Source organism: Bos javanicus, chromosome 4 (genome assembly GCF_032452875.1).
Source record: "Bos javanicus breed banteng chromosome 4, ARS-OSU_banteng_1.0, whole genome shotgun sequence".
Taxonomy (NCBI): domain Eukaryota; kingdom Metazoa; phylum Chordata; class Mammalia; order Artiodactyla; family Bovidae; genus Bos; species Bos javanicus.
In genome coordinates, this window is record NC_083871.1 from 99,880,864 (window position 1) to 99,902,866 (window position 22,003).

Consider the following 22,003-nt stretch of genomic DNA (forward strand, 5'->3'; position numbering starts at 1 on the left):
CCTCCCAATGAATATTCAGGGTTGATTTCCTTTAGGATGGACTGGTTGGATCTCCTTGCAGTCCAAGGGACTCTCATGAGTCTTCTCCAACACAACAGTTCAAAAGCATCAATTCTTCCGCACTCAGCTTTCTTTATAGTCCAACTCTCACATCCATACATGACTACCGGAAAAACCATAGCCTTGACTAGATGGACCTCTGTTGGCAAAGCAATGTTTCTGCTTTTTAATATGCTGTCTAGGTTGGTCACAGCTTTTCTTTCGAGGACCAAATGTCTTTTAATTTCATGGCTGCAGTCACCATCTGCAGTGATTTGGGAGCCCCCCAAAATAAAGTCTATCACTGTTTCCATTGTTTCCCCAGCTATTTGCCATGAAGTGATGGGACCGCATACCATGATCTTAGTTTTTTGAATGTTGAGTTTTAAGCCAACTTGTTCACTCTCCTCTTTCACTTTCATCAAGAGGCTCTTTCGTTCTTCCCTGCTTTCCTCTTTCGTTCACCCTTGCCATAAGAGTGGTGTCATCTCCATATATGAGGTTATTAATATTTCTCCCAGCAATCTTGATTCCAGCTTGTGCTTCATCCAGTCCAGCATTTCTCATGATGTACTCTGCACATAAGTTAAATAAGCAGGGTGACAATATACAGCCTCCATGTACTCCTTTCCTGATTTGGAACAGTCTATTGTTCCATGTCCAGTTCTAACTGTTGCTTCTTGACCTGCATACAGATTTCTTAGGAGGCAGGTCAGGTGATCTGGTATTCCTACCTCTTTTAAGAATATTCCAGTTTGTTGTGATCCACACAGTCAAAGGCTCTGGTGTAGTCAATAAAGGAGTAGATGTTTTTCTGGAACTCTCTTGCTTTTTCGATGATCCAACAGATATTGGCAATTTGATCTCTGGTTCCTCGGCCTTTTATAAATCTAGCCTGAATATCTGGAAGTTCACAGTTCACATACTGTTGAAGCACGGCTTGGAGAATTTTGAGCATTACTTCACTAGCGTGTGAGATGAGTGCAATTGTGTGGTAGTTTGAGCATTCTTTGGCATTGCCTTTCTTTGCAATTAGAATGAAAACTGACCTTTTCCAGTCCTGTGGCCACGGCTGAGTTTTTCCAAATTTGCTGGCATATTGAGTGCAGCACTTTCACAGCATCATCTTTTAGGACTTGAAATAGCTCAACTGGAATTCCATCACCTCCACTAGCTCCATTCGTAGTCGTGCTTCCTAAGGCCCATTTGACTTCTCATTCTAGGATGTCTGGCTGTAGTTCAGTGATCACACCATCGTGGTTATCTATGTCATGAAGATCTTTTTTGTATAGTTCTTCTGTGTAATCTTGACACCTCTTCTTAATATCTACTGCTTCTGTTAGGTCCATACCATTTCTGTTCTTTATCGAGCTCATCTTTGCATGAAATGGTCCCTTGGTATCTCTAATTTTCTTGAAGAGATCTCTAGTCTTTCCCATTCTGTTGTTTTCCTCTATTTCTTTGCATTGATCACTGAGGAAGGCTTTCTTATCTCTCCTTGCTATTCTTTGGAACTCTGTATTCAAATGGGTGTATCTTTCCTTTTCTCCTTTGCCTTTCCCGTCTTTTCCTTTCTCAGCTACTTGTAAGGCCTCCTCGGACAACCATTTTGCCTTTTTGCATTTCTTTTTCTTGGGGATGGTCTTGATCACTGCCTCCTGTACAATGTCACGAACCTGTGTCCATAGTTCTTCACTCTGTCTATCAGATCTAATCCCTCGAATCTATTTGTCACTTCCAGTGTATAATCGTAAGGATTTGATTTAGGTCATATCTCAATGGTCTAGTGGTTTTCCTACTTTCTTCAATTTAAAATTTGGCAATAAGGAGTTCATGATCTGAGCCACAGTCAGCTCCTGGTCTTGTTTTTGCTGAGTGTATAGAGCTTCTCCACCTTTGGCTGCAAAGAATATAATCAATCTGATTTCAGTGTTGACCATCTGGTGAAGTCCATGAGTAGAGTTTTCCCTTGCATTGTTGGAAGAAAGTGTTTGCTATGACCAGTGTGCTCTCTCGGCAAAACTCTGTTACCCTTGACCTGCTTCATTTTGATGTTAATTAAATGGCTCTTAATGTTAGTGTTAAAGTAATAGCTAGCTATGGTGTAAAAAAAGTTTTTCCTAAATTTTCCGTATGCAAACATAAGTTTTACTAATTTAGATTGAAGGACAGTCCGAATTAGCAGAGTACTTCTTTGTATACACATTGTATCAAACACATCAGATTGCTTTTGATATTACTAACTTATAAATTATAGAAGATGATATGGAAGACGGATTGGCCACTAAAGCAAATTCTTAATAAGTCTGGCTTATTTTCTAGGTTGCTGTTCTCTGGTTTTAGTAAACTAATTTTTTTAAAAAGGACATGACTTGGTTAAATAAGCAGGAGTGCTCTAAGTGTAGAAATGTTCCTAAAACTCTAAAGTGCAGTAAGACTCCTAAAACTCACTTAAGGCAGGCAACTGTAATTTTAAACGTTTTTTTTTTTTTTAAGTGTGTATATTTGTGCGTATGTTTAAAATCTCAGAAGTATAAATGCCAAATTGACTAGAAGAGTTAACTAAGTGATATGGATGGGCAAAGGGCAGTGGGGTTCAATTAAAAGGGAGTTTTGCTCTATTTGTACAGCTTGAATTTTCCTAAAACTTCATTACTTGTGTGACTATAGTTAAATTTTTTAAGAACAATGCTTTTAAGAAAAATATACTCAAAGAAAGTCATATTAGTACAACACAATGATCACTAGTTGGAGCAGGGTTACATGCTATATTTAAATGTCTAAAAAAAAGATAAACAAGAAATAAACTCACATTTTAAAAAACTTATAGACTAGATATTTAGGTCAAATTCTTACTCCTCCATAAAATACATTTCCATTTCTAGGACTGAGTATTTTTAGCAGTGTTCACTTTATATTTCACCATCTGCGAATTTTCCAGGGAACTGAAGTGCATCACTTTAAAGCAGCAAATCCTATGTTCCTACTATGTGTCAGATATAGTGTTAGGCACTGAAGATGGTGAGTTGGTAATCATAATGAAGTTACTGCTGCTGTTGTTGGGGGGCGGGGAGAAAAATTAAGGACTAATGAATTTATTATACACTCAATGACCTTTACTCTATTTAGACAGGCAAATTTCAGGTTCTTCCAGATTTAAAAATAAGTCAGCTATGTTCTAAACATAGCTGTGCAAACTACTGTGCAATTCTGTCTACTCCATGCTGTTGCAACTTTCCCCATCATCACTATGAGCCAACCTTTTTTCATTAACAGTCTATGATGTAAAGAGGTAAAATTTACAGAAAACTTGAATGTCTTGAGGAAAATATAGGGTAGAATGATAAGGATAGTCAAGAGCAAAGAGAAAATATAAATGCTGGTGTTTTAACTGAATTATGTAGCAAACTTTTTTTCCATCACAGATTTTAAAGTCATTTATTAGCTTGGAAAAACAAAACTATTACAGATTACTTGTAACGTACATTAAGATTACACTGTGGATATTTAATTTGTAGATTGAAAACCAAAGGAACAATTTTGGTTTTCTATTTTCTTGAGTATTTTCTCAATTCTCAAGCAAATCAAAAGGACTCTACTAGAAATTTTCCTACAAATTTTCGGTATCTACTCCTTCCCTGAACATAGTTTTGTTATAACCATTAGCATATTTTCTATTTTCTCCTTAAAGCAAAGCAGTATGTAGTTAACTGTATGCCACAATCACTTAAGACCTCGTGCCTTACTCCTAATATCACACTCTTAATCTTCCTTAAAAAAAAAAAAAATCTACCTTATACCCAGGAAAGAGCACAAAGAAAGAAATGAACACACAAGACCAAGGCCAGAGTGATTCCAACCTTGTAGAGACTGCAGTGGAGACGAAGCATGTTTATGAAGACCACAAAGACACTCCAGAGACAGACAGGTAGGAGAAAAAAAAGAGCACAGTGACAGCAGAGATCAACAAGAGTGAACAAGTTTAAGAAATATTTTGACAGGAAAGTAGACTAGATATTAGAGAAAGAAAGATAAAGAGGTTTCAAGAATGACTCTCAATATGACTCTCAGAGATGCCCATGAACATTCATTCATTCACCAAAATATTTATTGAGCATCTAATATGCACAATGCACTTACTTTCCTACGCACGGGGGTTGGTGTCACTTGAATAAACATACAGAGCTCAGTGATATGAAGGCTGATGAAATATAAATTTTTAACTCAGACACATATTTAATATTTATGGTTTTGATGATACTACCTGGGCTTTCTTGTTTATGTGATCCAAAATATTCTCATGTTTAAGCCAGTTTGGGTCAAGTTTTATGTCATTTGCAAGGAAAGAGTCCTCTTCACAGAGTCTTCCATCTTCAGCCTCACTTTTAACCCACTCTTCAAAAGTGGTCTCTTAAACCCTTCCATGGCTTTATTCTGTACTTGGGATAAATGTTCTTTAACATGATCTCTAAGATCATTCATGGTGTAGCCTTTAAAAGTATCTCTCACTTCCACTGCCCTCTAAATTCTGGCCTTGGGAAAACAGTTTTTAAGCAGACACTTACCACATAACCTAGCAATTCCATTTCTAGAGATTTACCCAGAAAAAAATGAAAACACATGTTCACAAAAGAGCTTATCCATGAATGTTCATAAACAGCCTTATCCACAGTTAGCCAAACTGAAAACAACACAAATGTCCACCAACATACGAATGGATAAACAAACTGTGGTATATTTATTCACTGGAATACTACAACTATTCAGCAATAAAAAGGAACTGCCGATAAATATGACATGGACAATCTCAGAAGCATTACACTAAGTATAAGAAATCAGTCACAAAATTATTCCACTTATGTAAAATTCCATCAACAGCCAAAACTAAGGTCTGGTAACAGAATAAGAACAGAGATGCATTCTGGGAGACAGGTACTGAGTAGTAAGAGGCATAAGAGATTTCTGGGGTAACTGGAATGTTACAGATCTTGAAACAGGTGTAGCTACACAGGTGCATGCATTTGTCAAAACTTACATATTTCACTATTCAGTTGGTGGTAAAGACTCCTACCAAAGCAAAGCACTGGGGGTGAGAAGGGGGAGTTGAGGGGAGGAAGAGAGGGAAGTCTTTTAACTCTCCTCTACAAGACTGAATCCTGAAATATTCAGAATAGACAATTTTCCTAAACTACAAGTAAATTTATTAGGACAAGGGATTCTAGTTGATAAAAAGCCATTATGCATACAAAACCACTCAGAGACCATTCAAACTACTGGAAAAACTTGATACTTGAAAGAAACTACTGTATTATAAATGACTTTATAAGATACCCATCTTATAAAACTTCAGATTCCTCAAACAACTATTAAACTATAGAATATCTTGCAATTATAAATTATTAGGAGTTGTAATACAAGCTTAGAAGCATAAGGTACTAAAATTGTAAGTAAGATAACTGCTTATGAAAAAATCATGCTGAAGACTAATTTTAAAGAGATCTAATAAAATTAGGTTTAGGATGTAAAATCATCAAGAGATAAAGTTAAATGTAGCAAACAGCCTTGAAATTAAATTACTCATTGTTCTTTTCCTTCCTTTTATTCAGCTCCTATATACACAACGACTTGTATTATTCATGTCTTACACTATATAAGCAAACCTTGGAATTCAGCTAGCCTACATGCCAACACTTTGAAGGCAGTGTCCTACACCTAGCAGAGAGCTGGAAGACACACTTACTAGCCAAATGAGATCTTGTTATACTGTATTAGGTCAGCCAAAAAGTTCGTTCAAGTTTTTCCATAACATCTTACGGAAAAACTAGAATGAACTTTTTGGCCAACCCAATATATTAAAGGTTCCTTGCTACAAGTCAGTCGTGGCAGAAAGCATCAAAACAACCCTTTTAAACTGGCTCTAAAGATAATGACTGGCTCCAAAAGAAATTAAACAGAGGAGAAAAAAAAAGAACCTTAAGTATGTGCCTCACAAATAAGAAATTCTAAGTGAGTTAAAAATAAATCTTTTAAAAGATGCAATTATAATTTCTTATCTTGCTGGTATTAAAAAAAAGAAAGATTAACCTGCCATAGAATCAGTTTTTAACAAAACTGCTGGATGGTTTGGAGGCTGAATAAGTCTTAAAAGGTCACAAATAAGAAAGTAAATAAAAATATTCACTTAAATTAGTAGTCCTTACTTTCTGACAACTGAACTAGTGATTTGCTTAATTTAAAAGATTATTTCTAGTTTCTCCTAAATTACTTACAGTTTTAAAAACTAGATTCAAAAACAATAAAAATGGGGCTACACTAAAATTTTTGTTAAATAAAAAATAAACACAAAAAACTATTAAAACATGACAAAAATAGTTTATTATTCAATTCCTTGCAAAATATATTATGACATTACTAACTTGGCAAACAAACAAACAGTAAGTTTTTTAATTGACTGAACCAAGCAGACACACGGAGATAGACTTAAGCACAGTGACTGTCTAGCTGCAGGATAAAAGTAGCATATTATTCTATTCTCAGCCTAGGGGGACATAAGACAAAAGAACTCCTCTGTTCCAAGAATACAATAGTACTCTTCATGACTTTCACTCCAGGGACACTCTATTTCATTATGCTAATAACCAATCTTAACTTTTGATTCAAAACAATAATGTAGTGATGGTTGCATAACCAAATGCTCTAGTTAGAAGTTAACATTTTCCAAACCCACTTCTAATTTGTTGTTCCTACTGAATTTCTACACAAAGCAAATGAAAATGTAACTCCACAAGATCATTTTACTCCTAGTTAATATTTTCTAATAATAATAACTAATTCCAAAGAAAATCTATTGAAATTGAGGTGTTTATATACTGCTGATGGCATTATAAATTCATTCAATTCTTTTGAAAATCAGTAACCATGCAAATTATATAATGAAGTCCTCTGCTCCAGTGTTTTTATGTCTGGAAGTACAGCTAAGGCAAATAATTTAGCTAAAAGAAATGTAAGCTATTTCAACTTTGCCTAGCACCTGAGAGTCCAATTAATACCAATTTTGCGGTCAACAGGCTGAACTCTGGTTTCAGTGAGTGTGCAGATCGGTATTTCCATGAATGAGATGGTCTCCCACTACTCTGCAAGTGTCATCTATGTAGCAGAATAACTAATAGCAACCACGTAACAAAATTTTATCAAAGATATGAATAAGTCACATACAAACGGAATCTGCATTCTAAACTCTCATCATTGGAACAGGAAGCCTCCAAAACAAAAAGGTCAAAATCATGACCAGTAACTTTTAGGGAGAACAACTGAAATACAAAAGAATGGAAAGAATTCTGAGACTCAATGAACATGACGGAGTTAGCAGTCCTACAGTACTGAATAAAAGATGCTTACAATTTTCTCACGGATTAGCTAAGAAATAAGATGTCAGTTTTTTGCCCAATTCATAAAGAATATTAATGGCAGAGTTAATTAACAAAATTAAGCAGACCATAACCAAAACTGTACATGGTAAAACATCCCAGCAAAAACGGATGAGTCAACTCTTCTTGACAAAATTCTAATGTACAGTATATAAGAAAAGTGAATTTGTATAGGCAAGTTCAAATGAAAACTAACAAACACCAGAACTATACATAGGTAAATGAAACTAATTGCTTTAAAAAGACAGTGAAAAACACCAATGTTGTGGTAAGTAAACTAACACAAAAAAGTAAAATATAAAAAAACTGAAAGGAAACACAGTAAAACAAAATTTTTAACAAACATCACCATTGGGAGACTTGTCTTCTACATGTCATTTTTCACATCTTCTACAAGGAATATATGCTGCAAATATTTAATTTTACTTTTACTAGTTAGTAAAACTGATCAAGATTAACACACAATAAGGGTACCTATTAACTTTGTTTCCACCTGTTAGGATCATAGTGGCAACCACAATAAATAATTTTTAGTACTCTTCCAGATATACCCAATGTATATATAAATATATGTTCATAAGCATCTTTTCTTTAACTGAAAATGAAAAGGACTGTGTGCACTGTTCTGAACCTTTTTTACTTTACACTACAAATTTTTCTATCTTAATACATTTACCTCTACTTTCTTTTCCATGGCTGTAACATATTCCATCATATAGATGCACACATAATCTAGTAAACTCTGCTGACATGAATTTCAGCAGTTTCAGCCTTTTGGTATTACAATACTGCAATGCACACTCTTCCACATATGTTTTGGTATGTTAGTATTATCAGAAACAAACCAATCTCCAAAATTCAGTCTGCATAAATTCACTGAAATTACCAAATTTACATATTCATCTCAAAGATCTCAACAAATCAGACACATGACCCTGATTATATTTTATATCAATATATACCGTATTGGCTTACTGTAACATTGCTATAACACACATATTTAGAGTATAGTCTATATGTATAAATATATTTATTAATTTAAAAATATATCTATATTTATAGCTACCTATATGTATAAATGGGCTTCCCAGGTGGCACTAGTGGTAAAGAACCACCTGCCAATGCAGGAGACACAGGTTTGATCCAGGGGTTGGGATGATCCCCTGAAGGAGGTCATGACAAACCACTCCAGTATTCTTGCCTGAAGAACCCAATGGACAGAGGACCCTGATGGGCTACAGTCCATAGGGTCGCAAAGAGTTGGACACAACTGAAGTGACTTAACACACACATGTATAAATATTTATATTTGTTAATATAGTAATAAATAGAGAAATCTCATTTATAAATAGTTCTTATTTATAAATATTTCTATAAGCATTTTATATTTATTAGTAAATACATGTTAGTTTTGTATTTCCAGTCATTAAATTTTTTGTCTTTTGTAGCAAGATTTAGGCCACTCTTTCCAGTTCTTTCACATTCTTGTTTGAATGAAATATCTCATTACTCCACTCTTTAGGTAATTTTATTATTATTCCCCAAGGCCTCAATCGAGATAATATTCTTAATTTTTATAGCAATTAAAAAAATATTAGCATGTCTCAGCAATAGCTGCTCTAGATATTTTTTAGCACATATCTATGGTAAATGCATGTAATATTTACACTGATTTATTAATATTTATGATTGTGAAATGTTTTTCTGAATATTAAATATGTTCATTAAAAAAGTCAACCAACCTATGACCCTTAGCTTCCAATATTCCTTAAAATAAAGGGGGGGGGGCTGTAAACCAAATCCCATCAAAAATCTTTAAAAGTTATTAAAATAATTCCATCCAATATACGTAACTGCAAATTTTTCAAAACTTATAAAAATTTTTAATTTAAAAAAATTTATTAAAAAACAAACGCTGGTAGATGCACTTTGAAACTGACAAAAGAACCCTAAAATTATTAAAATGCTAGAAGGAAACACAAAATAACCGTTAAATAACTTTTTAAAAGATTATAAAGAAATCAGAAAGTGCTGGGGGAAAAAACATAACTCTTCAAAGAACGGGAAAGAAATCAGAGTAAACTGAAAAATTTTATTATAAAATAATGCTATTTTGTCTATACTCATTAAAAAAATGTTTTCTTGGATTGACTGATACAAAAAAACATAAATGTGACAAGTCAGCCTTGTAGATCAATTGACCTAGAGCCAGTATATTTGTATAACATATTCCTAGAAGTGAAACTGCTGGATCAAGAATGTTATGTGCGATTTTTAGTTTTAACAAACACTGCCAAATCACCCTTTAAAAAGCTGCACCAATCTACATTCTCACTAAAATCTATTAGAATCAAACATTTTAATCTTTACCAATCTAAAAATGTAAATACTGGAATCACTGTTATTTTTAATTTGCATTTTTTAAAATGTGGATGAGAGTGTATGTATGTATTTTAAGTTGTAAAGAAATATAAAACATTTATATAATGAATTTTAAAGTATACAACAATATAAAAACAAGTTACATATTAATAAGAAATTAAGACAACATGCAAAAATAATGAAGATGCTATTTATTTTAGGATTTTGGAATTATATGTTTTTTCCACTCATTTTTCAAGATTTTCTCCAATGTTATCATTATGCTCATTTTCTATCAACAAAAAGTTCTCTAATAGCCTGGGAGTAAAAAATAATCACAGTTTTTTTGCCACCCAGGCTTTTTATTTCCTGTCAATGGCCCACCCAGTTTTCAGTAGCCCAGTGCCAAAACTTGAACATAATCTTCAATTTAGCAGTCTTACTATACTTAAGCATGCATACAAATTACCTATCTTATTAAAAAATGTAAGTTCTGATTCTATAGGTAAGATAGGGTATTAAAATTTGCATTTCTAACAATCTCCCAGGTTATGCCAATGCTTTATACTCCATTCTTCAAGTCACTCTTCAGAATGAGAACCTTTAAATCTGTTACTGCCTCCTGTTCAAACTGAAGCTCCTTCTTGGTATTCAGAAACTTCCCTCTAGTTGACCCTTGATCAACATGGGTTTGAACTGGGGATCCACTTATACATGGATTTTTTTTCCCCCCAATAAACACTACAGTACTATATACCACTCATTGAAATAGTTAACCCTTGAACAACATGGGTTTGAAAAGCACAGATCCACTTACACAGGAATTTTTTTCAACAGTAAATGCTACAAGTACTACATGATCTGCTGCTGGCTGAATTCACAAATGCAAAACCTCAGATACAGAGAAATCTGGGACATGGAAGAAAGAACCACATATATGGAGGGTCAACTATAACTTGGCTTCCCAGGTGGCACTAGTGGTAAAGAACCCGCCTTCCAATGCAGGAGACGTAAGAGACGTGGGTTCCATCCCTGGGTGGGGAAGATCCCGGGGAGTAGGAAATGGCAACCCACTCCAGTATCCTTGCCTGGAAAATTCCACAGACAGAGGAGGCTGGCGGTCCACAGTTCACAGGGTCGCGAAGAGTCAGACACGACTGAAGCAACTTAGCATGCAACTATAACTTAAACACAGATTTTCTCTTTTTAAATTTTCTTTATACTTGGATTTTTGACTGCATGGAGGGTCAGTGTCCCTAATCTCCACACTGTTCAAGGTTCAACTGTATTATTTTTTTCACAAGGCTACACAAATTAATCCTGCCTCCATTCTTTAATTACGCCTTTTCTGAATTTCTATAGTACCTCTCCATTAAGCATCTGTCTTATACTATTAGAAACACTGCAGAAGTGTTCATCTTGTGTCCAATGAAGTACCTTGAAAACACAGATTTTCCTCCTATTTAATGCACAGCAATATGCCTGGCATACAATTCCTATTCAGTCTAAATTTATCCCGAGAATCATACTTTATGAGTGACTTTTTAAAGAATTATAAAAACACACCACCATACTTCACCTTGGAGTAGTAATAATTCAAGGTCAATCTGCCATTAGTGTAAGCACAAACTACAGTGCCAACATTAAAGACTAGTGACAATATTAAATTTTGTTTAAAACTACAGAAAATGTCAAATGAGACATAAAAATTAAGAATTTATGGGAAATAAAAAATTATAAGGAGAGGAATAAAGAATAAATGCTCTACAAACCAATAATAAGGAACATGAACCAAATAGAATGGGTGGGCCAGGCAGCAAGGAGAGAGTTCCACAGGGAGAGTTAGGTGGTATTCCAATAGAGTCAAAAAGTAAGTAGAACATATATTCTTTTCAAGCATCCACAGAACATTCTTCCAGATAAACAATATCCGGGGCCATAAAACCTCAACAAATTTCAAAGAACTGATATCATAAACAGCATGATCACTGACCAAAATGGACTCCAACTTACAATGTATCAAACGCGAAATTCAGCAGAAGCAGTGCCCAGAGGAAAATCAGTTCAGTTCAATTCAGTCGCTCAGTCCTGTCTGACTCTTTGCGACCCCATGAATAGCAGCACGCCAGGCCTCCCTGTCCATCACCAATTCCCAGAGTTCACTCAGACTCACGTCCATCGAGTCAGTGATGCCATCCAGCCGTCTCATCCTCTGTCGTCCCCTTTTCCTCCTGCCCCCAATCCCTCCCAGCATCAGAGTCTTTTCCAATGAGTCAACTCTTCGCATGAGGTGGCCAAAGTACTGGAGTTTCAGCTTTAGCATCATTCCTTCCAAAGAAATCCCAGGGCTGATCTTCAGAATGGACTGGTTGGATCTCCTTGCAGTCCAAGGGACTCTCAAGAGTCTTCTCCAACACCACAGTTCAAAAGCATGAATGACCCTAAATGTTTATTTAGGAGAAAAAAAAGGCCTTAAACTTCCTAGCTCCTATTGCAAGAAACTACAAAGAAGAGGAAAATTAACTCAAAGCAAGCATAAAAGAGAAAATAATAAAGACAGAGATCAATAAAATTGAAAACAGAAATAAGACAGAGAAAATAATGAAACAAAGAGCTGGTTCTCTGTTTCAAATAAATTTATAAACCTCAAGCAAGACTAACAAAAAGAAGAAAGACTTGAATCTTAACTATCAGAAGGAAATAGGGGATTATCACTACAGATTTCTCAGTCATTAAAATAACAATAAGGAAATATTGAGAACAACTTCATACTAATAAATTCAACTTAGAAACAATTATTTAAAAACCACACATGATGTTGAGGAATATAATAAATATATATCAACTAGACATCAGGTGATCATTCTGAAATGTATAGGAATACAAAAGCACTATGTTGTATATAACAGGAACTAACATAGTGTTGGAGGTCAGTAACACTTCAAAAACAAACAAACTCATTTAAAAAAAGAGATCTATGGTTACCAGAGTCAGGGAACAGGGGATGTGGGGGGTGAATTGAATGAATGTGATCAAAAGGTACAAATTTTCTGTTTTAAGATAAATAAATACTAAGGATGTAACATACAACACGATGAATACAGTTAACATTGCTGTATGTTATATATGAAAGCTGTTAAGAAAGTAAATCCTAAGAGTTCTAATCACAAGGAAAAAATTTTTTCTATTTCTTTAATTTTGTATCTGCATGAGATGATGGATGTTCACCAAATTTATTCTGATAATCATGTAAGTGAAATTATTATGCTGTACATCTTAACCTTACACAGTGCTCTATGTCAATTATATCTCAATAAAACTGATAGAAAAAAACAATTTTTTAAAAAAACTACATTATCACCAAAACTCATAAAAGATGAAAGAGATTATTTGAATAGTCCTGCTAGTAAAGTAATGCTCAAAATTCTCCAAGCCAGCCTTCAGCAATATGTGAACTGTGAACTTCCTGATGTTCAAGCTGGTTTTAGAAAAGGCAGAGGAACCAGAGATCAAATTGCCAACATCCACTGGATCATCGAAAAAGCAAGAGAGTTTCAGAAAAACATCTATTTCTTCTTTATTGACTATGCCAAAGCCTTTGACTGTGTGGATCACAATAAGCTGTGGAAAATTCTGAAAGAGATGGGAATACCAGACCACCTGACCTGCCTCTTGAGAAATCTGTATGCAGGTCAGGAAGCAACAATTAGAAGTGGACATGGAACAACAGACTGGTTCCAAACAGGAAAAGGAGTATGTCAAGGCTGTATATCGTCACCCTGCTTATTTAACTTCTATGCAGAGTACATCATGAGAAACTCTGGACTGGAAGAAACACAAGCTGGCATCAAGATTGCTGGGAGAAGTATCAATAACCTCAGATATGCAGATGACACCACCCTTATGGCAGAAAGTGAAGAGGAACTCAAAAGCCTCTTGGTGAAAGTGAAAGTGGAGAGTGAAAAAGTTGGCTTAAAGCTCAACATTCAGAAAACAAAGATCATGGCATCTGGTCCCATCACTTCATGGGAAATAGGTGGGGGAACAGTGGAAACAGTGTCAGACTTTATTTTTTGGGCTCCAAAATCACTGCAGATGGTGACTGCAGCCGTGAAATTAAAAGACGCTTACTCCTTGGAAGGAATGTTAGGTCCAACCTAGATAGCATATTCAAAAGCAGAGACATCACTTTGCCAACAAAGGTCTGTGTAGTCAAGGCTATGGTTTTTCCTGTGGTCATGTATGGATGTGAGAGTTGGACTGTGAAGAAGGCTGAGCGCCGAAGAATTGATGCTTTTGAACTGTGGTGTTGGAGAAGACTCTTGAGAGTCCCTTGGACTGCAAGGAGATCCAACCAGTTCATTCTGAAGGAGATCAGCCCTGGGATTTCTTTGGAAGGAATGATGCTAAAGCTGAAACTCCAGTACTTTGGCCACCTCATGCGAAGAGTTGACTCATTGGAAAAGACTCTGATGCTGGGAGGGATTGGGGGCAGGAGGAGAAGGGGACGACAGAGGATGAGATGGCTGGATGGCATCACTGACTCGATGGATGTGAGTCTGGGTGAACTCCAGGAGTTGGTGATGGACAGGGAGGCCTGGCGTGCTGCTATTCATGGGGTCACAAAGAGTCGGACACGACTGAGCGACTGAACTGAACTGAACTGATAAGCATTATCAGGCCTCCCTGGTGGCTCAGATGGTTGAGCGTCTGCCTGCGATGCAGGAGACCCAGGTTCGATTCCTGGGTCAGGAAGATCCCCTGGAGAAGGAAATCCACTCCAGCACTCTTGCCTGGAAAATCCCATGGACAGAAGAGCCTGATAGGCCACAGTCCATGGGGTCCCAAAGAGTCGGATACGACTGAGCGACTTCACTATAAACATTAAAAAAAAAAAAAATTGACTCCATAGTTCAGAACTCAGGAAAAAGAAATTCCCAGGCCCAGATGGCTTCACTGGAGAATTTTACCAAAAATTTAAAGAATTAGTTTTATTTTTATACTACCTTCCAGAAAAGAGGAGGAACTCTTTCTAACTCATTTTATGAGGGAGTATCACTGTGGCATCAAAACCAGACAGACACAGTACCAAAAAACATAAACAAAAACTTCAGACCACTATTTCTCATGAACTTAAGATGCAAAATTCCTAAACAAAATATAAGCAAATAAAATCCAGAAACATCTAAAAAGATTATTGGACTTATTCTAGGAAAGCAAGGCTGGTTCAACACTGGAAAATCAATCACTGTAATCCACCAAATAAAAGGGCTAAAGAAGAAAAATTACATGATCATATCAATGGAAAGAAAAGCATTTATCAAAATTCAAAATAAAAATTCTCAGTAAACTAGGAATAGAGGAGAACTTCCTAAATTTGGTTAAAAATAAATAAATAAAGTCGATTAAAAAAAAACCCATGGATACCATCACAACTTAATGGCAAAAACTATGTTTCCCACATAAGCTCAAGTACAAGGCAAAGATGGCCAATCTCACCAATCTTTTTCAAGATTGGAAGTTCAGCAAACAAGGTTAAGAAAAGGAAATAAAGGCAAACAGATTGGAACAGAAGGAAAAAATCTGTCCTTGTTTGCAGATAACGTGACTTTTCATTTTGAAAATACTGGGTAATCTATAAAAAAAATGAACTAATAGAACTAATAAATTAGTTCTGCAAGGTCAAATGATAAAAGATTAACACATAAAAAGCAACCATAGTTCTATATACTGATAAACATATGAAAACCTAAGTTACAAACACAATGTCATTTAAAAATCACTCCAAACAAAATTAAATACTTTGGTATAAATCTAACAAAATGGGCAAGGTCTATATATTGAAAATTACAAAATGCTGATGAAAAAAATTTTAAAAAGACCTAAAGAACTAGAGACTCAGCATGTTCAGTGACTGGAAGACACAACACAGTGAAGAACAATACTCCATAAATAATCTATGTAATTGATATAGATGTAATTCTTAGCAAGTCACAGAAAGATTTTTTTTACAGGTATAAATAAGCTTATTCTAAAATCTGTATGGAAAGAAGATCCTACAAGACCTAAAACTTTAAGACCTAAAGAATCAAATTATATAGTAAGCCTGATATTGAGGCTTACTACATAGCTACATTACTCAAAATAGTGTAGTTCTGATGGAGATAGACACATGGATGGATGGAATGGAACAGAAAACCCAGAAATAGGTCCACACAAATATGTCCAAGTAATTGTTGACAACAATATGCAAAGCAATTCAATAGGGGAAAAAGACTTTTCAACAGAAGGTGCTGGAACAAACGGACTAAAAAGAAAAAAAAAAATCAACTGAAACCTCCTATCTTATACAAAAAGTAGCTCAAAGTGGATCATACACTAAATGTAAAATGAAAGACAATAAAATTTCTAGGAAAAAATTTAGAAAGAAATCTTCAAGACTCAGGACTAGGACTAGGACTAAGAGTTCTTAGACTTGTAGCAAAAAGCACAATACATAAAACAGATTTAACATATTGGCCCTCATCAAATTAGAAGTTTTTTCTATGAATGACCCTATGAAGATGAAAAGACAAGCTACATACTGGGAAAAAAAAATCTGCAAACCACGTACTTGACAAAGTACTCATATCTAGAATATATAAAGAACCCTCACAACTCAAGAGCAAAAATATCAAGTTGGAAAATGGGCAAAAGACATCAGACATTTCACCAAAGAGGATATACAAATGACCAATAAGGACATGACAAGGGGTTCTACAACTTTAACCATAAGGAAGTGCAAATTAAAACTACAATGAAATATTACACATCTATTTGAATGACTATAATAAAAAATAGGGATAATACACACCCACTCTGATTAAAATGCAGAGAAACTGAATCACTCATACAACGCTTGCAGAAATGCAGCATCATAGAGTAACTCTAGAGAACAGTCTTACAGCTTCTTCTAAAACTAAATATGCACTTATCTGATGATCAAGTAAGCATGCTCTTGGGAATTTATCCCCCAAAAATGAAAACTGTGTTTTCACAAGCAAAAATGTGTACACAAATGCTCAAAACAACTCAACTAGGAAAAGCAAAAAAACTACAAATAAGCCAAATAAGCAAACTGTGATATATCCACACCATTAAGTATTACTCAGCAAATTAAAAAAGAACATATGATATACACAACATATATGGATTCAGAAATTATTCTTACAGATCAACCCAAATCTAAGTCTGCACAGCCAACAGACATCAGGCCTATCTTCAAAACTTAGGAAGAACCAAAAAGTTAAAGAGGGTATTCTAAGATCCAGAAAACTGACAAGTAGCGAAGTCTTTGTTTCAGTCTATCAAAGAGTATCAAAATTATCCATCCATTGAGCATCTAAGAATGTGCACTTTTATGAGCTCACTTTTCTACTTCCTTCCCACAATTCCTATTATCTCTATTTCTCTACTATTTTCTCCCAAGATACCCTTTCTCCCAATTTTCATTTTTAAACCTGTATTTTATCAATTCCAATCATTAAAAAAAAAAAATTCAAACTTGTTGGCCAAATTTTTTTCTTATATACTTTCTTGCGAATATGCTTTTACATAAATTTTCAATATGTAGGTACCTACTATTCTCTAAGTAGGTAAGGATAATAAAATAGTTCTCCAGTAAATAATTTTCAAATGCCTAATAAAGCCATTTTTGTTAATACCTTGATGGTAACAACATATGATAGATTAATTTGAAATATATTTTGGAGCTCAGAAGTCAACATCTCACTTTAAAATATAAGCCACAGTTACCCAAATCATTTATTCACTTAAAAATTACCCAGATCTGAACTACACCACTTTTTAAAACACCACTGTTTAAAACAGCTACAAACTGTTTTAAACAGTTTAAGGCTTAACCATATAAAGGTATTCCCTGAACTCAATATGAATCCTTTTTTTCCTAAAGATCAGAAAAGGTAAGAGAAATAAAATAAAAAACTTAAACCCTCAAAGGACTGCAACATGGAGGGAGAAACAGTAGCAATGGTGCTAAGGTCCAAGTTTATGAAAGTTTATAAAACCTGTAACAGCAAACTAAGTCAGTGCATTTTTGCTTGTGTATTTATTTGTTTGCTGGGTTTTATGTTCAAGCAGAATTTCAATGTGAAATTTTCAATCCCTTTTCTTTTCTACCAGATACAAATTGCCTTTACTTTAAATTTTAAAATTTTACATTAGTAACATAATGATTTATAACATATACTATTAGTAGTCCTAAATATTAAGTAGTAAATAAAAGATAAACTCTTATACTTTTTAAACTCCTCCAAAATTCTCCCAGGCAATATACAGAACGCATAAGATGCCTATATAGTACCATGAGAAGAAAAGACGGAAGTCAAAAGGTTAAAAAAAAGGAAAAGAAAAAGACAACTCAGGGTTTTAGAAAGTGAATACTAATAAGCGTAACAACATAAAAATATTAAATTTGGGGGGAAAATCCTTTCATATTACATAACACCAAAATTATTTTTAGAGACTATATAATGGATTAAAATAATTGAAACTGTTAGAACAAACGAAAAAGTAAGATAAGACAACAATGTCAAAGAGAAATAAAATGCAAACCACATACGTAATTGTAAATTTTCTACTAGGCACACTGAGAAAAAGAATAGGTAATTTATCTAATCCAATATATCCAAAATATTATCAACTCAACATGTAATTATTAATTTACACTTAGCGCACAACTTAATTCAGACTAGCCACATTTCAAATGCTCAAAAGCCAACACATAGCTCATGGGTAACACAGTAAACAACACAACTCTGAAACAGCTTGAGAAAACAGGCGCATATATATATATATCTTCAGACCAATCTCTTGGTACAAATCTATGGTCCTAAGTACTAAAATATGAAAAGATCTGATATCAGTAGTAACATACACACAATATCCCAACTTGTAATATGACTGCTGATCCCAGTATAAGAGAACATTCTGCAAGGGAATCAAAAGAAAACTGATTCAAGAACATCTGCTTCAGAGAACAGAAGTGAAAAGATAAAAGGAATGAACTATGAAGTTCTTTTTTCAACCAATCTCCAAGCGTCTCTACCTGTTGCAATACAGTGTAACTCTTCTAGAAATCATGAGCATTATGACAAGTACATTCAGAATACCCAAAAAACATATCTTTCATTTTCCCCACCATTTTACACATGATTTCCCTATTTCTATCAATTACCCTTTTGCTGTCATGTTCAGTATCATTCTGTTGGAAACTTTATCAACAAAAGTAAAACCAACTCACATCACAGATGGCAGAATGGACTATCAAGATATCTGAAAGAAGAATTTAGAGTATAAAATACTAATTCAAACAGAGCCAAATTTCTTAAGAAATACAATACATCCACGTGGAAGTAGGGAAAAACAGAGAAAGGGCAGGCGTAGAGGGAGGACACTGAGCCTGGCATGAGCTGGGGAGGAAGCAAGTGTTGCTAAAGGAGGTAGAGGCAGTAGTGAAATAACAACAGATTGCTGTTTTATTTGCCACACTGTGCGGCACGTGGGATTTAGTTCCCTGACAAGGGATCAAACCTGTGTCCTCCACATTGGGAGCATGGAATTGTAACCACAGGGCCACCAGGGAAGTCCCAATGGATCTCTAATTTAAAAGGGTGGTCCAGTCTTCCATTCAAAGTAACTTTCTGTAATAGTAACCAACCCATAACCTCTCTTCCCAATTTCCTCTGGTATATAGGTTGTCAGGTCTTTTGTGTGTAGGATGGAGGAGAGGAGGGTGAGTGAGGTGAAAAGCAGGCCATGAGCCATCCGTGACAACTTCCCCACCCACAAACATCACTATAATCAAAGTCTACATTAAATATGCCTTCAAGGTTTAGTTAAGATAAGATAGACTAGAATAATCTCTCACTAACTCATGAATATAATGATTGACACCTAGGTAATGAATGTACACTAGGTAAGAAGGGAAGAAACAAAATCAAGGTGGGGGATGGGGAGGTGGTGGAACAGTGCAAAAGAAAATAGAAATCTGTGGACTGGAGGTCCTAATGACAATAAGATTGATGAGTTGGGGAGTGCCTGGAAGGAGTGAAAAGACATGGTGGTCAGAGAGGGGTTGCATGACTTGAAAATCATGGGAGGCAGGGTTCACATTATTGGTAATAACAAGGCATAAGATATGACCATGTGAAAGCCTTTGACTGTGTGGATCACAATAAACTGTGGAAAATTCTGAAAGAAATGGGAATACCAGACCACCTGACCTGCCTCTTGAGAAACCTATATGCAGGTCAGGAAGCAACAGTTAGAACTGGACATGGAACAACAGACTGGTTCCAAATAGGAAAAGGAGTACGTCAAGGCCGTATATTGTCACCCTGCTTATTTAACTTATATGCAGAGTACATCATGAGAAACGCTGCGCTGGAAGAAGCACAAGCTGGAATCAAGATTGCCGGGAGAAGTATCAGTAACCTCAGATATGCAGATGACACCACCCTTAAGGCAGAAAGTGAAGAGGAACTCAAAAGCCTCTTGATGAAAGTGAAAGATGAGAGTGAAAAAGTTGGCTTAAAGCTCAACATTCAGAAAACTAAGATCATGGCATCTGGTCCCATCACTTCATGGAAAATAGATGGGGAAACAGTGGAAACAGTGGCTGACTTTATTTTTTTGAGCTCCAAAATCACTGTAGATGGTGACTGCAGCCATGAAACTAAAAGACGCTTACTCCTTGGAAGGAAAGTTATGACCAACCTAGATAGCATATTCAAAAGCAGAGACATTACTTTGCCAACAAAGGTCCATCTAGTCAAGGCTATGGTTTTTCCAGTGGTCATGTATGGATGTGAGAGTTGGACTGTGAAGAAGGCTGAGCGCCGAAGAATTGATGCTTTTGAACTGTGGTGTTGGAGAAGACTCTTGAGAGTCCCTTGGACTGCAAGGAGATCAAACCAGTCCGTACTAAAGGAGATCAGCCCTGGTTGTACTTTGGAAGGAATGATGCTAAAGCTGAAACTCCAGTACTTTGGCTACCTCATGCGAAGAGTTGACTCATTGGAAAAGACTCTGATTCTGGGAGGGATTGGGGGCAGGAGGAAAAGGGGACAGCAGAGGATAAGATAGATGGCTGGATGGCATCACCAACTCGATGGACGTGAGTTTGAGTGAACTCCAGGAGTTGGTGATGGACAGGGAGGCCTGGCGTGCTGTGATTCATGGGGTTGCAGAGTTGGACATGACTGAGCGACTGAACTGAACTGAACTGATGGGGACTTCCCTAGCTGTCCAGTGGTTAGGATTCCTCACTACCATTAAAGGGGGCAGAGGTTCAATCCTGAGCTAGGGAACTGGGATCCCACATGCCATGCAGCACAGCTAGAAAAAGAAAAAAAAGACACGACCATGAAGTAGTGGCTGAGATAGGGTGGAGAGCAAAATCATTAAAGAAGAATTTTAGAACTTAAGAGGTCAAAGTAATAGAAACAACACAAATGGTGTATACTGCAACTATCAAGAATTTTTAAACGGATAGTGTTATTATCAAGGATGACAGTATACTATGAGCTAAAAGTCAAGAAAAGATGAGTAGCTCAGAATACAAGAAATGCCAGCAAACCTAAGGGTTTTTGGACAATATAAACCAGGTTCCCTTTTTAACTCCTAGTCAATGGAAGAGGTCATCATGGGAAATGTAATCTTAAATCTCAGTACATGAAACTCACCACTGACCCTTGATGATAGCATATAAAAATGAAATGAAAAATATTATAGCCAACACATACAAGGATGACAGTGTCTTCACAACAGTAGGAAGTAGAGAAGTGTTTAGGGGGAAAAAAAAAAACAAACAAGGATACAAGAAATTTTGCTGATGATGGAAAGGACTGAAAAGGTAAGAAACAGAACTTTGTCAGGATTCAAGTGTGAGACATGAACTGTCACTTGGGAGAATGGCAGTAACTGACATAAAAAGGGATAAAAGATATGAGATTTGGACTTCGGGCGAGCAGTGGTGTCAAGCCTGTGACTGCCAGAAGGGGAAATGAGGTGTCAGAAGCTCCCTGTCAATAGAACGTGAGAGTCTGAGGAAGCACTGCCCTTTGTCTCAGTGCAAAGGGCTTTTCCTTCCCCTAATGATGGCATAGGAGGAAACT

General features: G+C 35.7%; 1 protein-coding gene and 1 non-coding gene across 11 annotated transcripts in view; one reads left to right on the plus strand and one right to left on the minus strand.

The window, feature by feature from the left end:
* The window catches only part of CNOT4 (CCR4-NOT transcription complex subunit 4), a 153,702-nt gene that overhangs the window by 116,131 nt on the left and 15,568 nt on the right, over positions 1-22,003 (minus strand). The window lies entirely within an intron of this gene.
* Positions 14,511-14,583, plus strand: TRNAR-GCG (transfer RNA arginine (anticodon GCG)). The gene has a single exon. It is a non-coding gene; the product is annotated as a tRNA-Arg (tRNA).